The following is a 24560-nucleotide window of genomic DNA, read 5'->3' as shown; positions in this document are numbered from 1 at the left end:
ATTCGCATAAAATATGCGCATAAAAAATTCGCATGAACTGTTATTTAAAAAAAAAACACGAATATTCGCAATTACGAATATATTTAGCGATATTCTAAATATTCGCGAATTCTCGAAGTGCCGAAATTCGCGATTAAAATTCGCAATTCGAATATTCGTGATCAACACTATCAAACACCAGATCAGACACTAAAATCAATACAGACCCCAGATTAGCCACACATTCATGTAAGGGTCAGCCCCTAGAAACACCAATTTATATTGCGCTGCATTGCTAATGATAACGTTTCACACAGACTGTGATGTCTTCCTCCAGCCACAAGAGGTCGCTGTGTTATTGAGTAAGAGAGAAATGAAGTTGTTTGTTCCAGAGGATGTAGGAGGAGTTTCAAGTTCCCGGGCTCAGTCAGGTGTGTGTCATCCTGGCTGGAGTGCGTTTTTTCTGGCTGATGTGAACAGAGACTGTAAAGTGATTCTTCTAGGCTGCTGTGGGACAGAACATCACAGACTCCTCCCTCCTCCCATTGTTAGCATGGTTCCATGCTGGAGGTAACTGGTGAGTTGTCTGTGAGTCGGATCTCGCGCTCCTGTAATTTGCCCACTGGCTCCTGGTATTGCCCATACGGCACAGGTAGGTGAGTGTTAGGACCCGAGCTACTTGAGAGACCTTGGTGCATTGCTCGGGCTCAGACATATCCTCCTAGTAGGACTTGTTGGCTAATCTCTCAATTTTATCATCAGTTTGAGGGTTTAGTAAGCACCTGTCTTTGCTATTATTATATTATTATATTGATTATCACATCCACATAATTGCTATCTTGTGTAGGATGTCTATTGTGGTACTTGTGGTCCGCTGCGAGCATCCTCCATTGTATGCATTTTTGCTGGGGATCGCCATTAGCAACGGGCCACAAGTGCAGGATTTGCTCCCCTGTTTATATATGCACAACTGCATGTGGGTTTCAGCACTTCCTGCTTGTTTAATACCATTTTATCATCAGTTTGAGGGTTTAGTAAGTCTGCAGAGTGCACCTGTCTTTGCTATTAGTATATTGTGGGACAGAACATCAGAGACTGTAAAGTGTCTCCCAGAGGAGTGACATCGTTCGATTCAGAGACCAGTGATAGGACAGGTAAATCGTCAGAGCTGAATTATGTGGATGCCTGTTCCTGCAATCTAGACAGAGAGAGGAAAAGACTACGCTGGGACAGGCAAGCGACCGGATCAGGAACCAGACTACACCTGCCTCCACGTACCAGACCAAGACAAGCAGCTGCCCACAGAACTGTGAGTGTGCACCGGTGCTAATCTGTGACAGGTCTTAGAACAGGATACTGTAGTCAGTGCGTAGTAGCAGGGTTCAGACAGGATAATAGTAGAGGAGAGTAGCCTGTATTTTTATGTGCTTGCTGGTTGGGGCGCGATTTTTGGATGCAAAGTTCAGTTATCCTTTCTGTAAATTTATGTAAACTTGTTATCACTGTTCCTGTCATTTGTCGATTGCGCCCCTGGTGCATCAGCACAATACTGATAATCCGATTTTCCGGGCGTTATATTTTGTTCTTTAATAAAGCCGGTATCTGCCTCCTTGTCTGCTGTACTGTATTTGAACCCTGCCCTGCAGTCTCTTCCTCCTCTGACCGCTACATTCATGCAAACTCCATATTAGACCCAGAATTTACACAGATCACAAATTCATACAGACCCAAGATGAGACCCCAAATTAATGTGGCTCCCTATACCCCCCCCCCCCCCCCCAATCCCTTAAGTCAGATCTCAGATCATTACCAAAATTCATGCGGCCCCCTAAATCATCAGATACCTCCAGACCTCAGATCAGGCCCCAAAATGTATGTGTCCTTCATCAGATCCCTGCAGACCTCCAAAGTAGCTCTAAAAAATGAAAGGTGGAATCTGATTGGTTGATATGGGCCACTAAGCCAGTTTCCCTTTGCACCAGGGTTGATAAATCTCCCCCTTTAAAATCTCCAGCAAAATGGTGGTAATTATGTCTAATGCATATGGAAAGCTGTGTCCTTTAAATGCATCTACCGGCAATACCAGGAGCAGATTCAAGCTTCTTGAGGACGGTCGGTTCGTGTTTCAGTCTCATTGCCAGAAAAACACTTTTGGGAGACACTGAATCTACAAAGAACAATAGTTGACTAAGCGATGGCTCGGAGGGCGTGCAATTTTCTTATCAAGGTCCTTTGTAGAACGGAGAAGCCTTAAAAATAACCTGCGTGACAGACAGCTCCTGGCTGGAGAACACGAGCAGCTGTCACACAGGCGGACATGAGCAGTCAGCTAGCCGTGGCCTCAGCACTGTTTGGACAGGGTGTCAGTGGTCAGAACAGACAGGAGGCTTAAACACAGTTTAGTTCCCAGGGGCGTCCAGTCAACAGGAGATGCCCTGAGATGGTTGATAAGTGTCATGCCCGTTCCTATAGGTGCACCGCTGGTGGCCGCTCTGTACCGAAGGACAAGAGAAGAGGAGCTGGTGCTGGTCCTTGGGCAGGGGCTTGTAATTACATTCCTCTGCCCCCTGCATTGAGTCGCGGAACAAATCCAAAATACATCATTTAACCCTTTCTCTGACTACGCTATGAGGGTCTGTGCAGTAGGAGAGTGATTTATACCTGGACTGGAGTTTTATGAGCTGGTTTAAAGGGGTTGCGTCATGAAAAACATTGTACATTTTTCAGATCAGCACCTGGATCTGAATACTTTTGTAATTGCATGTAATTAAAATATTAGTATAGCCAGTGAGCTATTCAATAAAATGTATCTGTATAGCACCACCTGCTATTTGTTCTTTTTCTTATTTCTTGTCCACCTCACTGAGATGGTCGCACATGCTCGGTTTAAATCTGCCATTGGCTATATCTTCTGTTAGAAGTTGTTAGTAGAACAGTTACAAGGAGTTACAGGGCAGCAAAAAGGAGACGCCCCCTGTTCTGCCAGGCTAAAGATAAGATAACAGCGCAATTCTAGCAGCGCTTGATGGTTTTGCACAAAGGATTTTGAGGCACAGAGCTTAGTCGTTTCACCCAGAGGATTGTGAGGCACAGAACTTGGTGGTTACATGGACAGGATAGTGAGGGTCAGAGCTTGGTGGTTATACCCACAGGAATGTGAGACACAGAGCTTGGTGCTCATACACAGAGGACTTTGTGGCACAGAGCATGGTTGTTACATACACAGGATTGTGAGGCACAGGGCTTGATGATTAAATATCCAGGATTTTGAGGCAAAGAGCTTGGTGGTTACACCAACAGAAATGTGAAGCACAGAGCTTGGTGGTTACACACACAGGAATATGAGGCACAGAGCTTGGTGGCTACACACACAAGACTGTGACTCACAGAGCTTGGTGGTTATAAACACAGATTGTAAGGCTCAAGGCGTGGTGGTTACACATACAGGATTGTAAGGCATATGGCTTGATGCTTACAAATAGAGGATTGCGAATCGAATCACGAATATAAAAATTGCAAATTTTTATCGCAAATATCGGCTCTTCGAGAATTCGTACTGCGAATTTTTATCGAGAATTTTTCAATTGCCGATTTACGCAATCAAGAAAATAATGACTGAGATAACGAATTCGCAAATATATGGTGAATATTCGCCCAAATATTTGCAAAATATCACGAATCTGAATATTGCCTCTGTGCGCCTATAATTTGTCAGGGCACTAGTCAATGTCTACAGTACTGCGCCGTGCGCGTCTGTATTCGGCGCATGCGCAGTGAATGTCTGACCGCTTTCTGCACAGACATCTCCACTGCTCCAGCGCCGATGACGTCATAGTGCTCAGAGGAACAGGCGCAGTGGAGATGTCTGTGCAGAAAGTGGTCAGACATTCACTGTGCATGCGCCGAATACAGACGCGCACGGCGCATGCGCGATAATTTGTCCGCTGGCTCACAGGGAGGATCGCATTCCGGAGGAGATGGGCGGTCTGGAGGGACGCGCTGGGCGGCGGCAGTTTGTGAAGGTAGACGGAGCCTCTAGGTGCTAATGACGCCCCCATAGCACCTAGAGGCTCATTAGCATATCGATATAAGTTCTTTTTTTAGCGAAACGGCTGCACCAAAAGCTATTATATTAGGATTGTTTGGCAGAGCAGACACTAGCGGATCGCTAGTGTCTGAAAGCTAATTATGTGAAAACGAAGTGCTAGAAACCGTTTAAATGGGTTGTCTAATCTTATACATTGGTGGCACCTATCTGTAGAATGGGCCCTCGAAAGTGAAGGAGAGTGCACCGCACATGCACAGTGTGCTCTCTATTCATTTCTTTGGGAGTTCTGAAAATAGCTGAGCAAGCGTGCACGGCTATTTTTGGAACTCCCATAGAAATTAATAGAGGGCTTCTGCACCTGCATGACTGCTCTCCACCCACTTTGGGTGTCTCGTTCTAGTAACATAGTACATAAGGCCGAAAAAAGACATTTGTCCATCCAGTTCGGCCTGTCATCCTGCAAGTTGATCCAGAGGAAGGCAAAAAAAAAACTGTGAGGTAGAAGCCAATTTTCCCCACTTTAGGTAAATAAAAAATTCCTTCCCGACTCCAATCAGGCAATCAGAATAACTCCCTGGATCAACGACCCCTCTCTAGTAGCCATAGCCTGTAATATTATTACACTCCAGAAATACATCCAGGCCCCTCTTGAATTCCTTTATTGTACTCACCATCACCACCTCCTCAGGCAGAGAGCTCCATAGTCTCACTGCTCTTACCGTAAAGAATCCTCTTCTATGTTTGTGTACAAACCTTCTTTCCTCCAGACGCAGAGGATGTCCCCTCGTCACAGTCACAGTCCTGGGGATAAATAGATGATGGGAGAGATCTCTGTACTGACCCCTGATATATTTATACATAGTAATTAGATCTCCCCTCAGTCGTCTTTTTTCTAACGTGAATAACCCTAATTTTGATCATCTTTCAGGGTACTGTAGTTGCCCCATTCCAGTTATTACTTTAGTTGCCCTCCTCTGGACCCTCTCCAGCTCTGCTATGTCTGCCTTGTTCACAGGAGCCCAGAACTGTACACAGTCCTCCATGTGTGGTCTGACCAGTGATTTGTAAAGTAGTAGGAATATGTTCTCATCACGGGCATCTATGCCCCTTCTGATGCAACCCATTATCTTATTGGCCTTGGCAGCAGCTGCCTGACACTGGTTTCTACAGCTTAGTTTGCTGTTTATTAAAATTCCTAGATCCTTTTCCATGTCAGTGTTACCGAGTGTTTTACCATTTAGTATGTCCGGGTGACTTGCATTATTCCTTCCCATGGGCATAACCTTACATTTGTCAGTGTTAAACCTCATCTGCCACTTATCTGCCCAAGCCTCCAATCTATCCAGATCCCTCTGTAGTAGTATACTGTCCTCTTCAGTGTTAATTACTTAACACAGTTTAGTTTCATCTGCGAAAATTGAAGAGAATAGGACCCAATACTGACCCCTGAGGTACCCCACTAGTGACAGTGACCCAATCTGAGTGTGTACCGTTAATAACCACCCTCTGTTTTCTATCACTCAGCCAGTTACTTACCACTTACAGACGTTTTCTCCCAGTCCAAGCATTCTCATTTTATATACTAACCTTTTATGTGGTACAGTGTCAAATGCTTTGGAGAAGTCCAGATATACGACATCCATTGAGTCACCACTGTCAAGTCTAGAATTTACCTTCTCATAGAAACTCATTAAATTAGTTTGACATGACCGATCCCTCATGAAGCCATGCTGATATGGCGTTATTTGCTTATTTTCCTTGAGGTACTCTAAGATAGCATCTCTTAGAAAACCTTCAAACAGTTTACCCACAACAGATGTTAAACTTACCGGCCTATAGTTTCCAGGCTCTGTGTTTGGACCCTTTTTGAATATTGGCACCACATTTGCCATGCGCCAATCCTGTGGGACATTCCCTGTCAGTATAGAGTCCGCAAATATCAGAAATAAGGGTCTGTCTATGACATTACTTAATTCCCTTAGGATACGGGGGTGTATGCCATCCGGTCCTGGCGATTTGTCTATTTTAATCTTTTTAAGTCGCTGTTGTACTTCTTCCTGGGTCAGACAGGACACTTTTAATGGGGGAATTTATTTTTACATTCTGCTCGTATGTGCTCGCATTGCTGAGAAAAATGATGTTTTATTATATGCAAATGAGCCTCTAGGTGCGATGGGGGCGTTACCATTACACCTGGAGGCTCTGCTCTTTCTGCAACTGGCGCACCCTCTGCACTTTCATTGACAAGACCAGGCAGACATGATGATGTTTTCACTGTCTGGTCCTGTCACTCAAAGTGCAGAGGGGTCCGCAGTTGCAGAGAAAGCAGAGCCTCTAGGTGTAATGGTAACGCCCCCGTTGCCCCTTGAGGCTAATTTGCATATCTTAAAACTTCATTTTTCTCAGCAATGCGGGCACATATGACCATGGGACCAACACAGATGCCTTCAGCTGCCAATCGCACATGTAACAGGTCAGCCAGTGTCATAGGGATAAAACTGCTGACAGATGCCCTTTAAATACTGGATTTTATGTTGAGACACCGAGTGCTGGACTTGGCTATATATCATATCTTCCTTTTTCCTGGTGGCCTGCCTCTGGCCCAGTAGTTTGGAGAGGACATTTGCTGTTTTTACGAAAAGGGGTCGTTGTCTAAAAAAAAACCTTAAAGTGTAACTGTCATTCTTTTTTTTAATTTGTGTAAAATATAGGGGCAGTGATACTGACCATTTTTGTAATATACTTTAATTACTGAAATCGTACATTTCTATTAGAAGAATAGCTCTAAAGTGGCCCATTTCGAGCCTTAGCGACGCTCCTCTGTCTTCTGTTTACATAACACAGTCAATGTTGAGCAAGTCTCCACAGTTAGGCCTCTTGCACACGAACTGTGTGTGCCTGTGGCCGTATTGCAGCCTGCATACTGCGGGTCCGCAATCACGGAGATGCGGAACAGAAGCACGGATCGGAACCCAACGGAAGCACTACGGAGTTGTTCTTTCTTTTTTTTTTGCGGTTCGGACGGATCACGGACCCATTCAAGTTGAATGGGTCTTGATCCGTCCCGGCCCCCGCACTGACGTTGCCCGTGCATTGGGGACGCAAATTGCGGTCCCCAATGCACGGAATGGATGCACAACGTTCATGTGCAAGAGGCCTTATGTAAACAGAAGACAGAGGAGCATTGCTAAGGCTCAAAATGGGCCACTTTAGAGCTATTTTTCTGTTCCAATAATTTTTATTAGTTTTTACATCAATAAAAGATAATAGAGGACAATAAAATGCAGTTCCACCTGCTAAACATTGTAGGTGGAGGAAATGATGTGTTTGTTTTTACAGCATGAGACAAACAGCCGAATAAGTATTAATATAATAGTAAAGACACGTTATCAAAATTGCTGACCATTCCTCAAGTATACAGTGTTCTAGTCTAGGTAGTTTGTTATGAATGAAGGATGGTAGAAATCGCATAAAAATAAATAAAAGAGATACTGTATAACAGTAAATAAAAATATAAACATAAAGAGAACAGTTCCACCTATATCTATAGAGGTTGGGGTTTTTGTTCAGATGGTCTTATGGGTCTAATAAAGTGGTATAAACTGTAGACCACCATGGCGCCTAGATTTCTAATAGAAATGTATGATTTCAGTGATTAATGTATCGCTGCCCCTATACATTGCAAAAATAGAAAAAAGAATGACAGTTACACTTTAACCCCTTAACGCAAAACGCTGTGTATGTTCGGCAGGGGATGCATTGCCAGAATGCATTCCGCCGTACATGCACGGCAGGCTGATCGGGTGGGCATCGGAGCGGTGCGCGCCCGATCACTGCAGAGTTCTGGTAGCCTGGCCCTTGCTGTATTCGCCGGCATCGCTGTAAAAGCCGATGCCGGCGGATTAACCCCTTCTATGCCGCGGTCCGCACTGACCGCGACATAGAAGTGGTTTGCGGCGGGTGAGGGAGCGCATCGAGTCCCCGGCCTGCTCTGGCGGGGACTCGATGTGTCAGAAGGCAGCCTAATGCCGTGCAGAGGCTGCCCAATGCCTTGCACGGCATCAGGACCTGCCTTCTACGGGTGCCCAAGAGATCCAGCCTCAGGCTGGGTCTCCTAGGCAACCTGTTAGTGTATGACTCAGTGTAATACACTAACAGGCAATGCATTACAATACAGATGTATTGTAATGCATTGCAGAGGGGATCAGACTCCCAAAAGATGAAGTCCCAGAGTGGGACAGAAATAAAGTTTAGAGAAAAAAGTTTAAAAAAAAAGTGTTTTCAATAGAAAAAATAAAGTTTCAAGTTGAAAAAATAAAAAAAATCCCCTTTCCCCTGATTTTATAATAAAAAAATAGAAAAAAAAGAAAAGAAAAAACGCACATATTAGGTATCGCCGTGTCCGTAACGACCGGCTCTATAAATATATCACATGATCTACCTCGTCGGATAGACACCATAAAAAATAAAAAATAAAAACGGTCAAAAAAAGCCAAGCGATCAAAAAGGCGTATGCCCCCCCAGAATAGTACCAATCTGTCACATCATCCCGCAAAAAATGAGCATCTACATCGGACAATTGCCCAAAAAATAAAAAAACTATGGCTCTAAGACTATGGAGACACTAAGGCTGGGTTCAGACCTGAGCGTCTTTGATATGCGCGTTTAACGCGCGTTTTTTATGCGCGTTTTTTGCAATGGTAAACGCGCGTTTGACGCGCGTTTGTGTGATTGACTGCAATGTCCTATAGCTACAAACGCGCTGTAAAACGCCCCAAAGAAGCTCAAGTACTTGTTTGAGCGTAGGGCGTTTTACAGCGCGTTTTTCAGCGCTGTAAAACGCTCAAGTGAGAACCAGGGCCATAGGGAAGCATTGGTTTTCATGTGTTGAGCGTTTTACAGCGCGTTTGAACGCGCTGTAAAACGCTCAAGTGTGAACCCAGCCTAAAACATGATTTTTTTAGTTTCAAAAATGCTTTTATTGTGTTAAATGTAAAAAAATATATATATATTATACATATTAGGTATTGCCGCGTCCGTAACAACCTGGTCTATAAGAATACCACATGACCTAACCCCTCAGGTGTACACAGTAAAAAAAAAAAAAAGTGTCCAAAAAGCCATTTTTTGGCCACTTTACATCACAAAAAGTGTAATAGCAAGCGACAAAAAAGTCATGTGCACCCCAAAATTGTACCAATCAAACCGTCATCTCATCTTGCAAAAATAATACCCTACCTAAGAGAATCGCCCAAAAAATAAAAAAAAACTATAGCGACACTAAAACATGATTTTTTGGGGGTTTCAAAAATGATTTTAGTGTATAAAACTTAAATAAATAAAAAAAGTATACATATTAGGTATCGCCGCGTCCGTAACAACCTTCTCTATAAAATATAACATGATTTAACCCCTCAGGTGAACACCGTAAAAAAAAAAAATGACAAAAAGCCATTTTGGCACCTGACATCACAAAAAGTGTAATAGCAAGTGATCAAAAAGTCATATGCACCCCAAAATTATACCAATCAAACTGTCATCCCCAACCAGGGATCCAAGCCTCTGCTGAGGCCCAAGATCAACCTTCCCAGCCTGAGTTCCTTACCTCAGCTGGTAGACCAAGGAAGCAGCCATCTTCAGAACTATCAGATCTCCAGGACGAAACCACATTCCCTGCGAGCAGTCCTGTAAGTACAGATTCCAGAACAAGGAGAAGATAAGTACCTCCACAGCTAGTCAGGCCCACACCAAGCAGACCATAGACAGAGCAGAAGACAGATACCTGCCAGATTCTTAAAGGCGTATGTATTAGATGCAGAATATATATATAATTCCTGCCACATATTGCCAAAACCTGCTGGGATCCTAGGCTACTGCAGTAACATTGTATGGATCAAGAGCTGCATATATAATAACACCAAGTAAAGACAAGTTGGACCCTATTATTTGTGTGGAATTCCATCATTCCTCAGTTACTCCTATTGACAGCACTCAGCAACAAGACAATATCCCCCCTCTGGCATTCCTCACCTAGTACGTGTGCTCATACCATCTTAAAAGGCCCTGCTATAGTACCTGCGCAAGCTGCAACTGGCGTCACAAACTTATTTACACCTAAATCTGACCCACTGCATAGCAGCCCCAATGACCCAGTGTCCTGCTCATTGCATTTCTACTCTAGGGGTGCATCAGGGGGGCTTCAAATGGGACATGGTGTCAAAAAAACAGTCCATCAAAATCTGCCTTCCAAAAACCGTATGGCATTCCTTTCCTTCTGCTCCCTGCCGTGTGCCCGTACAGCTGTTTACGACCACATATGGGGTGTTTCTGTAAACTACAGAATCAGAGCAATAAATATTGAGTTTTGTTTGGCTGTTAACCTTTGCTTTGTTAGTGGAAAAAAAAAGATTAAAATGGAAAATCTGCCAAAAAAAAGTCAAATTCTGAAATTTCATCTCCATTTTCCATTAATTCTTGTGGAACAACTAAAGGGTTAACAACGTTTGTAAAATCAGTTTTTAATACCTTGAGGGGTGTAGTCTCTAAAATGGGGTTATTTTTGGGTGGTTTCTATTATGTAAGCCTCGCAAAGTAACTTCAGACCTGAACTGGTCCTTAAAAAGCGGGTTTTGGAAATTTTTGTAAAGAATTTCAAGATTTGCTTCTAAACTTATAAGCCTTCTAACGTTCCCAAAAAATAAAATGGCATTCCCAAAATGATCCAAACATGAAGCAGACATATGGGGAATGTAAAGTAATAGCTATTATATGAGGTATCACTATCTGTTTTAAAAGCAGAGCAATTGAAATTTGGAAAGTTGCGAATTTTTCCCAATTTTTGGTAAATTTGGTATTTTTTTTTATAAATAAAAATGAAATATTTTGATTCAATTTTAGCACTGTCATAAAGTACAATATGTGACGAGAAAACAATCTCAGAATGGCTTGGATAAGTAAAAGCGTTTTAAAGTTATCACCGCATAAAGTGACACTGGTCAGTTTTGCAAAAATCAGTTTGGTCCTTAAGGTGAAAAATGACCCTGTCCTTAAGGGGTTAAACTCCCCTCCCCGATCTGCCTCCGATCCACTAGCACCACTTGGTCTCTGTAATTGCCCAGCTTGGCAATTACCGACAGTCCACATGCAGTGAGTTGAAGTCAGAAGTCACCTCCTGCTTCTTCTTCCCATTTACATCTTGCAATAAATCTGTGCCTACTTTCAACTTCAGCCGGAACAATTTAGCATGCAGCCGCGAGCCCTGGTGTATGATGGGAGCTGATAACATGACCGGCTCTTGGCGTGCTAAATGACAGTCACTGGCAGGTCTGCTCCCATTTGAAGGCCCATCTTTGAAGTGCTTGATAAACATGGTATCAGCACAGCTTAGAGGCGAGACATGGGGGCTGATTCTCAGATCGCAAGCCAAATTATTATCTGTCACCATTAGAGCAAGTGATCCTGTGTGTCTTTCCAGCCAGCGTGTTGTCACTTTAAATCTTGGCGGAGACCCAGGACGTTTCATCTTTGTCTGTGCAGCAATACAAATGATTGAACTGAACGGCTGCAGCCGCAAAATCACGACGGCTGCGGCAAGGGATTCTCCTGATTGTCATGTAAGTGCATGAGGCGAAGGGGAGCAAATTAACTGGGGGCCATTAATAGGTCTAGCCATTGATGTGTCACGGGAGCTAAGGCCTCTTTCACACGAGCGATACGGATCTGTTCAGGAAAAAAACGGATGGTTTCGCAGGGAAGTTCAGTGTGAAAAGAAAATTAAGAATTACAGTCTACATCTCCTAGCAACCATCAGTCAACGCATTGGGATTGTATCGGGATGCAGTCCATTTTTCACGCAAGCCCCATTCACTTCTATGGAATCGGAGGTGCGTGAAAAAATGCGGAATATAGAACATGCTGCGATTTTCCCTGAAAAACATGCACAGAACCATTGAAATGAATGGGTCAGGATTCAGTCCGTATGCTATGCGTCCCGGACAGAAAACTCACTTGTGTGAAAGAAGCCTAACAGCCTCCACACCTCACTTATGTAAACCAACACAAAGGAAAGGATACAGCGGACAGTGGTGCAGTAAAAAGTGATGACACATCAACATCTTGTCGCCATTTCAGAAAAGGTCCATTGTAGCAGAAAGTAAGGGTACTTTCACACTTGCGGCCGAGGATTCCGGCAGGCAGTTCCGTTGCTGGAACTGCCTGCCGGATCCGTCAAAACGTATGCAATTTGATGGCATTGAATTGCTGGATCCGTCTCTACGGTGTCATCCAGAAAAACGGATCTGTCATTTTTTTTTTTTTACATTTTTTGCGGTCTGAGCATGTGCAGACCGCAATGCCGGATACATTTTGCCGGATCTGGCATTAATGCATGTCAATGGGAAAAAATGCTGTGAAGTGTTCCGGAATTTTGGACGGAGATAAAACCGCAGCATGCTGCGGTATTATCTCCGTACTAAAAAAACAAAAAGACTGAACTGAAGATATCCTGATGCCTCCTGAACGGATTGCTCTCTATTCAGAATGCATTAGGATAAAACTGATCGGTTCTTTTCCGGTATTCAGCCCCTAGGACGGAACTCTATGCCGGAAAAGAATAACGCTAGTGTGAAAGTACCCGAAGGAAAATGTATAAACTGAATTACCATTATTTGCACCTGTAGAGCTCATCCTGAAAAGGTAACCAGGGCATTATGTCCACCTGTAGACCTCATCCAGAACAGGACCAGGATATCACCTCCACCTGTACACCTTATGCAGAACAGATGACCAGGGCCATTACCTCCACCTGCAGACAGCCCTGGTTATCTGTTCTGGGTGATATCACCTCCACCTGTAGACTTCGTCCAGAACAGTTGACCAGGGACATTATCTTCACCTGCAGACATCATCCAGAACAGGTAACCAGGGCTATCACCTCCACTTGTAGACCTCATCCAGGACAGGTAACCAGGGCTATTACCTCCACCTATAGACTTTATTCAGAACAGATGACCAGGGCCATTACCTCCACCTGTAGACCCCATTCAGAAAAGGTAACCAGGGGTAGTACCTGCACCTATAGACCTCATGCAGAACAAGGAACCATGGCTATTACCTCCACCTGTAGACTTCAACTCGGACAGATAAACAGGGCAATAACCTACCCCCTGCAAACTTTAACAAGAGCATGCAACCACAGCCATTACTTCGACTTGGAGACCTTATCCAGAACAGGTAACCATAGCCATTACCTCCACCTGTAGATTTTATCCAGAACAGGTAATCAGGACCATTACTTCCTCTTGTAAACTTCATTCATAGCCTCCTTCCTGTAGACTTCAACCAAAATAGGTAACTGGAGCCATTTCCCCATCTGTAGACCTCATCTAGAATATGTAATTAAGGAGATTACCTCCATCTATAGACCTGTCACAACCAGACAGCTGAGAAGCTCTGACAGGAGCCGTCCAGATCCTCCTCCTTGAGTTTCTTTGTTTTGATTTCTGTTCCTCACCTCGTTAGTCTATCTCAGCTGTCATGCAGTCGGACTGATCACTTCCCTTTATATTCCTCCCCATAAGGCAGTTGGGTGCGGCTGATACAACTTCCTGGAGTGTGTGTGCATGCTGCTCCCAGCTCCCAGCTCCCAGCTCCCAGCTCCCAGCTCCCAGCTCCCAGCTCCCAGCTCCCAGCTCCCAGCTCCCAGCTCCCTGTCCACAGTCGTCTGCAAGATAAGTTCTGTTTATGTATTTATGATTTTCTGTTGTCTGGATCCAGGTGACCCTGACTCCCTCCGTGTCTGTGTAGGGAGCCGGTGGTCGTGTCCCCTCACTATTGTAGGGCCTTCAGGTCTAAGATAGCCGAGGTACGTGGATATGCGCCCATCCACCTTTGGGGTGGTCGCATAGGCTGAGCAATAAGGGAGAGCGGCAGGTCGATTGCAGGGGTCTCCCTTTTGTTCCTTAGTTGTGGATCCAGTGAGTCATTGTTTGTATTGTATCATCTTGTTTCCTGTACACCATCCGTGACATTATCAGCCGCCTAAACCGTCTCAAGCATGGATCCGGTTACACTTTTGGCTGAACGCTTTCAGGGTCTTGCTTTGGAGGTAGCTGATCTCCGTAAGACTTTTTCTCAGTTTCAAGTGACCGGTTCAGCTTGCGTTCATGGAGTTTGTGCTGAGCCTAAGATTTCGCTCCCGGATACGTTTTCCGGGGGTAGTGAGAATTTTGTACGTTTTAGAGAGGCTTGCAAACTCCATTTTCGCCTTCTTCCCCATTCTTCTGGTGATGAAGAACGAAGGGGGGGCATCATTATATCGCTGCTCAGGGGTAATGCTCAGTCCTGGGCCTTTTCGCTGCTGGAGGGGGCACGGCCCCTCCATTCAGTGGATGAATTCTTTTTAGCCCTGGGTCAGATATATGATGATCCGGATCGCATTGCTCTGGCTGAGTCTAGACTACGTCTGTTATGCCAGGGTAAACAATCCGCAGAGATATACTGCTCAGAATTTCGGAGATGGGCAGCAGATACGGGTTGGAATGATGCTGCACTCCGAAGTCAATTTTGCTATGGTCTTTCAGAGGGATTGAGAGATGCATTTGCCTTTCATGAAAGACCTACCTCCTTGAATTCTGCTATGTCTCAGGCTGTTCGTATTGACAGGCGTCTTAGAGAGAGAGGAGAGATCTCTCCTTCCTGTCATACTCAGTCCCGGGACAGTGCAGCGGTGTCATTCTGTGCACAGGGGTCCCAGTCGCTGTCAGCCCCTTCTGAGCAGGAGCCCATGCAGCTGGGGTTGATTGCCTCTGACAATAGAAGATTTAGCCCGCAGGGGAGGGTTTGCTTTTGTTGTGGAGGTATAAATCATCTGGCAAATGTTTGTCCCTCTAGGAGATTCAGGCAGTTTTCTGGGAGTAATAAAGAGACAAAAAGGAAGAAATCTTTTAAGAATGTTCCGTCTGTTACTATTGGCAGGGTTGAGGCGGAAATTGAAGGTTTTCCTTTTGCTTGTAGTTCCCGTTTTGTCCTGCCTGCTAGGGTGGCGCTAGAGAGCAAGAGCATTTTTTGTGAGATTTTTGTGGATAGTGGAGCAGCTGTCAACCTCATTGATAATCAATTTGCAATAACTCATGGTTTCCAGGTATGCACTTTGGGAAAAGATATTCCTGTTTTTGCTATTGATTCAGCTCCACTCTCTCAGAAATCATTAAAGGGCATAGTTCACAATATCCGTTTAATTGTGAATGATGCTCATGTTGAGGATGTGTCATGTTTCGTCCTTAGCGGTTTGCCTACTCCTCTAGTGTTGGGGCTACCCTGGCTCACTAAACATAACCCCACCATTGATTGGCAAGCGAGGCAAATAAATGGTTGAAGTAACTTTTGCAGAGAGAATTGCCTCATAACATCTGTTTCTGAGGTTTCTACCAAGACTGTACCACCTTTCCTCTCTGAATTTTTGGATGTCTTCTCTGAGAGTGGAGTTCAGGGTTTGCCTCCGCACAGGGAGTATGATTGCCCTATTGATCTCTTCCCAGGCGCCAAACTGCCTAAATCTCGTTTATACAATCTTTCCCAACCTGAGAGGGTCGCTATGCGTGCTTATATCTCTGAGAGTCTGAGAAAAGGACACATACGACCCTCGAAGTCACCTGTTGCCGCTGGTTTTTTCTTTGTTAAGAAAAAAGATGGTTCTTTAAGACCTTGTCTGGATTTCAGGGAGCTGAACAGTATCACTATTCGTGATCCTTATCCGCTTCCTCTGATCCCGGACTTGTTTAACCAGGTTGTTGGGGCGAAAGTCTTTTCCAAATTAGACCTAAGAGGGGCATACAACCTGGTTAGGGTCAGAGAAGGAGACGAATGGAAGACGGCTTTCAATACCCCTGAGGGCCATTTTGAGAATTTAGTTATGCCTTTTGGTTTGATGAATGCCCCAGCCGTTTTTCAGCATTTCGTCAACAGCATTTTTTATCATTTAATGGGAAAATTTGTATTAGTGTATTTGGATGACATTTTGATTTTTTCTCCTGATTTCAAGACTCATAAGGAACACTTACGTCAGGTCTTGCTCATTCTGCGGGAGAATAAATTATACGCGAAACTGGAAAAATGTGTGTTTGCGGTTCCAGAGATCCAATTTCTGGGGTTTCTTGTCTCCGCTTCTGGTTTTCGCATGGACCCCGAGAAGGTTCGCGCTGTGCTTGAGTGGGAGCTTCCTGAGAATCAGAAGGCGCTGATGCGTTTTTTGGGCTTTGCTAATTATTACAGGAAATTTATTTTGAATTATTCCTCTGTTGTTAAACCACTCACTGATATGACCAGAAAGGGGGTAGATTTTTCTTCCTGGTCGGTAGAGGCGCGTAAGGCCTTTTCTAATATCAAGGAGAGTTTTGCTTCCGCTCCCATCCTAGTACAACCTGATGTTTCGTTACCCTTCATAGTTGAGGTTGATGCTTCTGAGGTAGGGGTGGGTGCGGTCTTGTCTCAGGGTTCCTCTCCTGCCAAATGGCAACCGTGTGCCTTTTTCTCAAAGAAGCTCTCCTCCGCAGAGAGAAATTATGATGTGGGAGATAGGGAATTGTTGGCCATCAAGTCGGCTTTTGAGGAATGGCGCCATTGGCTAGAGGGAGCCAGACACCCTATTACCGTGTTTACTGACCATAAAAATCTGGCCTACTTGGAGTCAGCCAAGCGTCTGAACCCGAGACAGGCCAGATGGTCTTTGTTCTTTTCAAGGTTTAATTTTGTTGTTACGTTCCGCCCTGGGGTTAAGAATGTGAAGGCAGATGCCCTATCACGTTGTTTCCCGGGAGGTGGGAATTTTGAAGACCCGGGTCCCATTTTGGCTGAAGGTGTGGTGGTCTCTGCTCTTTTTCCTGAATTGGAGGCAGAGGTGCAGGCAGCCCAGTCAGAAGCTCCTGATCTTTGTCCTCCTGGGAGGTTGTTTGTGCCTCTCGCTTTGAGACACAAGATTTTTAAAGAACACCACGATACGGTCCTTGCTGGGCACCCGGGGATAAGAGCCACACTGGATCTCATTGCTCGGAGATTCTGGTGGCCTGCGCTTCGTAAGTCGGTTGAGGGTTTTGTGGCAGCTTGCGAGACTTGCGCTCGTGCCAAGGTCCCTCATTCACGGCCATCAGGTCCTCTCCTTCCCTTGCCTATTCCTTCCCGTCCTTGGACACATCTGTCCATGGACTTCATAACGGACTTGCCTCGTTCCTCGGGGAAGTCTGTGATTCTGGTGGTGGTGGACCGTTTTAGCAAAATGGTGCATTTTATCCCTTTTCCTGGTTTGCCCAATGCTAAGACGCTGGCGCAGGCATTTGTTGACCACATTGTCAAATTGCATGGGATTCCTTCAGACATAGTCTCTGATAGGGGCACGCAGTTTGTTTCCAGATTCTGGAAGGCTTTCTGTTCTCGCTTGGGGGTTCGCTTGTCATTCTCTTCTGCTTTCCATCCGCAGTCGAATGGCCAGACAGAGCGTGTCAATCAGAATCTGGAGACATATCTGCGCTGTTTTGTGGCGGAGAATCAGGAGGATTGGTGTTCTTTTTTGTCCCTTGCTGAGTTTGCTTTAAATAACCGTCATCAGGAGTCCTCTGATAAGTCACCATTTTTTGGTGCATATGGGTTTCATCCGCAGTTTGGGACTTTCTCTGGAGAGGGCTCTTCTGGTTTGCCTGATGAGGACAGATTCTCCTCGTCTTTGTCATCTATTTGGCAAAAGATTCAGGATAATCTAAAGAACATGAGTGAGAGATATAAGCGTGTGGCGGATAAGAGACGTGTGCCTGGTCCGGACCTGAATGTTGATGATTTGGTGTGGCTGTCTACCAAGAATATCAAATTGAAGGTTCCCTCCTGGAAGTTGGGTCCTAGGTTTATTGGGCCTTACAAGATCCTGTCTGTCATCAATCCTGTTGCCTACCGTCTTGATCTTCCTCAGACTTGGAAGATCCATAATGTTTTCCATAAGTCCTTATTGAAACCTTATGTTCAACCTATTGTACCCTCGCCTTTGCCTCCTCCTCCGATTATTGTTGATGGAAATCTTGAATTTCAGGTCTCTAGGATTGTGGATTCTCGTCTTGTCCGCGGTTCCCTCCAGTACCTCGTTCATTGGGAGGGTTATGGTCCTGAGGAGAGGATGTGGGTCCCAGTGACGGACATTAAGGCCTCTCGTCTCATCAGGGCTTTCCATAGGTCCCATCCTGAGAAGGTGGGCCCTGAGTGTCCGGAGTCCACTCCTAGAGGGAGGGGTACTGTCACAACCAGACAGCTGAGAAGCTCTGACAGGAGCCGTCCAGATCCTCCTCCTTGAGTTTCTTTGTTTTGATTTCTGTTCCTCACCTCGTTAGTCTATCTCAGCTGTCATGCAGTCGGACTGATCACTTCCCTTTATATTCCTCCCCATAAGGCAGTTGGGTGCGGCTGATACAACTTCCTGGAGTGTGTGTGCATGCTGCTCCCAGCTCCCAGCTCCCAGTTCCCAGTTCCCAGTTCCCTGTCCACAGTCGTCTGCAAGATAAGTTTTGTTTATGTATTTATGATTTTCTGTTGTCTGGATCCAGGTGACCCTGACTCCCTCCGTGTCTGTGTAGGGAGCCGGTGGTCGTGTCCCCTCACTATTGTAGGGCCTTCAGGTCTAAGATAGCCGAGGTACGTGGATATGCGCCCATCCACCTTTGGGGTGGTCGCATAGGCTGAGCAATAAGGGAGAGCGGCAGGTCGATTGCAGGGGTCTCCCTTTTGTTCCTTAGTTGTGGATCCAGTGAGTCATTGTTTGTATTGTATCATCTTGTTTCCTGTACACCATCCGTGACAAGACCTCATCCAGAACAGGGTGATTATGTAAGCCGTGTACTGTGGTAGGCTCCAGGATACAGCGCAGTCACGAATGAGGAAAACAACTCTACCACCAGCTTTTGCCAAAACAGAATTTTACTTAAACGTAGTAATGAGCACAACCACAAATGCTGGAAACCTCCAATAGATTTACATACATCTAGCCCAAAGGCTGAGACCCTTGTGCTGCACATCGCGGCACCGTCCGATGGATGCAGGAGGAAAGCGTGGTAATTTATCTACTGGCGGGCATGACTAAACCGCCACACCTTACCTGTTATTACCCTAAAAAACAAGAATAACTGTATGGGTGTGTGGTTAACCTGCGTTGAAGCACAACAGCTTACAATCTTACAGTGCTCTACAGTATTCCTCCTCCCATAACTGGTCTTGTAGCACTTGAGTTTGTGGGAAGTTTATCATCTCTTCAATGTGAAATGTCACTTTAAGTTATGGAGTCCTTGTAATGAACAGCCAGCAACATTTGTGGCCTGACACAAACAGAGACTCTAACTAACTATAGGCCTGGTCTCAGTCTCTAGGCGCCAACATTGTAATGAGGTGCGTGCACGATCTTACCGACCCAGGTCTGCTCTGCATCCGCAGGTGACTCTGAACCGAACAAAAGCCTCTCGAACAAGCATGCGGTCCCACAGTGTATGTCGCTTTGGTGCTCAGCTTTCATTAACGTTCCGGAAAGCAATCCTTGGATCAGGGTCTTGGACATGATCAGCTTCACTTAGCTGCCACTCTGGTCACTGAGGGATGCTCTCACACCTGGATGCCGTCGGATCCTCTGCTGACAGTTCCTCAGTCTCAGCTCCCTCTAAGATGGCTGCTCCCTTTCTCTTCCTCTTCAGGCTCTGTGTAACCCCACCTCTCATGAATATGGAAATATAAGCAGTCTGTAGCTGTGTTTAGGAAACAGCGGCATCTTGTGGCCAAACAGCAGAATGTCAGTCCAGATCATTTAATTTAATGTACACAAACAGTGTTCAGACAAGTAGAGCTGTTTCTCCATCTCACAATTACATTTACCTGTCGATTTTAGGATTCGGCTAGACGGTCATTTTGGTGTGTGACAGCTTGTCATGCCCAAGGACTGGAGTGTAGCGGTGCTAGCATAGAAATGAATGGGGTTGCAGAGCAAGTCACTTGTTTGTTGCGACCACGACCCCAGAATCGCAAAAAATCCAGCATTGCACACATGCAAGTTGGACTGCGATCACATTCACTTCTATGCTACACTGCGATCCCACTGAGACCCTTGGGCACAACGTGTCACGTGACCAAGGTCACCATGTAGCTAAACCTTTATCCAAAACAAGTAACCATGGCCATTAGTTGCTCCGGTAGACCTCATCCAGAATTGGTTACCAGAGTCATTGCCAGAAAAACGGTGAAGAATTTTTCCTAAACCAGTGTGTGAAACCACCCTGACAGTGGGAACGTGCAGGGTCAATTTCACATATTCGCTGGGAAAGTCCATTCACCGGACAAATCCCAAAAGAGTGTCTTTTTGGCATCCTTAGATGCTGGCATACATCATTATGCCTTTTCTCAACTGTATGAGTCGACTCAAATATTCGAGACACAGACATCCAGTAAAAAAGATATATACTGTATACTGGATGCCACTCTCCCGAGCTATGTGTTGGGAAACTGTCTTGTGTATACCTCTGATGTAAGCAGTGTGACTAGACCCATATCTGCAGTCATATACTGTATAATGCTGCAGATAACACAGTGATAACTCTGAGTACACATAATGTACTACATGTTACCTGCAGTCCTATGTAACACCACAGATAACACAGTGATAACTCTCTCAGTACAGATAATGTAGTAGATGTCACCTGCAGTCCTATGTAACAGTGCAGATAACACAGTGATAACTTTATGAGTACAGATAATGTAGTGCATGTTACCTGCAGTCCTATGTAACATCACAGATAACGCAGTGATAACTCTAGGAGTACAAATACTGTAGTAGATAACAGATAACAGTGATAACTCTCTGAGTACAGTTAATGTAGTAAATGCCACCTGCAGTCCTATGTAACACCACACTGATAACTCTCTCAGTACAGATAATGTAGTATACGTCACCTGCAGTCCTATGTAATACTCAGATAACACAGTGATAACTATCTGAGTACCTGTAATGTAGCAGGTGTTACCTGCAGTCCTATGTAACACCATAGATAGCACAGTGATAATTTTCTGAGTACAGATAACAAAGCAGGATTACTTGCAGTCCTATGTAACAGATGGACTGAGCACAGTGTGGATATGCTTCCAATGTTTAGTATCGCTTCAAGGACAAAGTGAATCTTTGGATTCGCCCTCTGTCTGTAAACATCGCCTAGAAGATTCGGCCCCATCCCAGCTCCGTGTCCTTCTCCGCTCGTCTTCCAGATGGAGCCTCTGGAGTCTGAGCTACAAAATACAGAAATCAATAGGACACCCCACTGAGTACAAGAGACAGAAAGTGGCCGAGCGATAATAGCGGCACCGCGCAGAATGAGCCGCTGATTACCTGCCGTGATAAGAATCATTGGCCTTATACAGATCCACGCTGGAGGCGACTGGAGGAAAATGAGGAGCAGTCATCAGTAGCTGCCCAGTTTGAAGACCGGGGGCCCGGATTATTGTATGCAGCCGCCTCCACCACATAATGGCGCTACCAGAATCTTTACAAACTTTTCTCTTTTCTCCTAAATTCTGAGAGTCAACCCCATCATCTCGAGGAGCCAATTACAATGAGTTCACATGGTACAAGAACCATTTATGATACATTGTATATCTGCAGCCCCCACAGTTACACCACTGATATACAAACTCAGCAACCCCCAGGGGACTATGCAGATCTCATATGGCCCCTTAGTAAAACTTAGTATAGGCCCCCTGCACCTCGTTTATGTACATCATTCCCTCCCAGGCAATGCAGAACATGCGCAACACCCTAAATTTCTGTTGATTTTAAGTTTTTTTTTAATCAAGTTGAAAAAATGTAATTAAATACAAATGTTTATTTTTGGCCTCACCCACTTTTATGTCAGAAAAAAGTGGAACATGTGCTTCAAATATATGGTTCTCAATCTGAAAAACATATTTATCCATGTATTTACACCAGAAAACTGGTAAATCTCCTTTTTATCTTCTATTACAAAGCTGGCTGCCTGTAGCCACCACTAGGGGGAGCTCAACTACCATGGAAGCTGTAAAAATCTCTTTTCACTGAGCTCCCCCTAATGGCAGTTGTGTGAAATTGCAGTGCTTTCAATGGAGAAGAAGAGCAAAACAGGTTACATGCAGACCCCCGGGCCCCAGAGCAGCCACGTGGTCTGCCTCTATTGCAGGTCCGCCACTGGTCACCCCTATGTTGCACACCAAGCAGCATACCCAACCTGCAAGAGCAGAGGTGTGGCTATGACCCACACCAGATGGTTTTTACCTGAGATATTTACCCCTCCACAACAGGTCACCATACCTAAGATGGTTATCTCTGCACATCAGGGGACCACATCTGAGATGGTTTCCCCACGACACTAGGGAGCCATACCTGAGATGCAGTAGAGGGAGGCTGACCATGCAAATGCTAAGGGCCTGGAGGGAGGAGAGGCCTGGCGCTGAACTCCTTCTTTTTCCCCACAAGAAAACACAGCATTTTCATGCAGTCTCCACTAGGGGGAGCTCAATGCAAAGAGATTATTTCAGTTTTCCTTCCAGTAAGTGGTAACTGTAAAAATTCCTATCTACTGAACACCCCCTAGAGGTGTCTGCAGGAAGCCAGTATTGTAGTAGATGGGAAGCAGGACATTTATCAGTGTATTTATGCCAGTTGTCTGGTGTAAATACATTGAGAAATATGGGAATTGGAATGAGCCTCATATTTCTAAAACACCCGGTCAGATAAAGTGGGTCCGGCCAAGGGTGACTTCATTAACATTTCATCTGTTTAATAAAAAAGAAAAACATAAATTCGTCAGAAATATTGGGTGCTTTACATCCTGCATTGCATGGGAGTTATTGGTGCCTGCGTACTAGGAAACAGGGTGGGTCAGGGGGGCCAACACTAAGTTTTGCAATGGGGTCCTACATACCGTACTTACCAACGTTTAGGTTGGTAAAATCAGTGCATCCAAAACCCAGCCCATGGACTAGCGCAGAAATGCCCATTTATAGGTGGGGTCTGGAGATATTGTTAGTCCTGCCCATTTTCAGCCTGGGACAGCCTGAATTTGCCAGGACTGTCTTTGAAAATCAGGGACAGTCCCTGCTAATTCGGGATAGTTTTATGGTAACTATGGTCCTAAGAGATCTCTGTACACCCCTGTTAAAATGCTTACACCAGAGGACCATACCTGAGATGGTTATCCTTACCGGCTAAATTATAAGCAACTTCAAGGACTCTTGAAAACATATCCTTTCTTTTTTTATATCACCAATGTGTCACCGCCAGATCTCTGAGAAGCTCTGACAGACGTTCTTCAGTACCTCTTGCATGATGTTCTTTTGTTTTGGTTTCGCTTTGTCATCTCTTTTCCCTCTCCCAGCTGTCATCTATTTGCAGTGATTGCCTCCCTTTATATCCCCTCCCATACTGCCTCACTTTGCGGTTTATACTACTTCCTGGATTGTGCTCACTGCTAGATGCTGCATCTGCTGGGTCCTCAGATAAGTCTATTCCTTTATTTGTGTTTTCCTGTTGGCTTGATTCTAGGTGACCCTGACTCCCTCCGTATTATGTGCAGGGAGCCGGTGGTCGTGTCCCCTCACTATTATAGGGTTTTCAGGTGTCACTCAGTCTAGGTACGAGGGCATGCAATCTTCCATCATAGAGATCTTTGCATGGGCTGAGCAGTCAGGGAGAGCTCTAGGGCTTTTATAGGGCTCACCCATATGTTCCTTAGTTTGGGATCAAGTCAGTCGGATCTTTATTTGTGACTTCTAGTTTTCTGCAACACCATCCGTGACACAATGATGTATAACAGACAAAAAAAACTGTAAAGTGTTAAGAAACAAACAATTATGCAATTATATAAAACTGTAAAATATCTAAACTCAATAAATGGATTGAGATAGGATTTTTTATAAAGCCTTCATTTGTTAACCCTTAGACAACCGCCATAGTACACGTACGGTCAAAGTTTTCTATTTAAATATAGCACCCACTCGCAAACGCCATAGCAGTAAAAGAAGCCTGGGGGTAATGTCACGGATGGGTAATAATGCCGATCACAGACCTTTAACCCTTCAGATGGCATAGTCGAATGTGAGCACAGAAAATGATGGCTGAAAACCTGGGAGCTCTGCGCTTCTGAGGTTGGAACGGCTCCTTCTAGTGGTGATTGGGGAAGCCATGTGTTGCACTGATGCGCTGGATCTCACTGAAGAAACCCAGCATATCAGAGCTGTAGTTCCTATGGAGGCCTGCAGGTGGCAGGGCTCCATAGAATAAGCACAAATAGGGATTACAATGCAGTGCTAATGCACTGAAGATCGCATATTCTAACCTCATAGGGGGGCAAAAAAAAAATGTAAAACAGTTTTTAACCATATAAAAACTAAATAACAATTCAATTACCCCCTATTAAAATATAAATAAACAATAAAAAGCATAAACATCATATGCATCATTCTGTCCCAAATGCCTGAAACATTAAAATATAAATAT

Source organism: Bufo bufo, chromosome 1 (assembly GCF_905171765.1).
Source record: "Bufo bufo chromosome 1, aBufBuf1.1, whole genome shotgun sequence".
Lineage (NCBI taxonomy): Eukaryota > Metazoa > Chordata > Amphibia > Anura > Bufonidae > Bufo > Bufo bufo.
Note: the sequence above shows the minus strand (reverse complement) of the source record.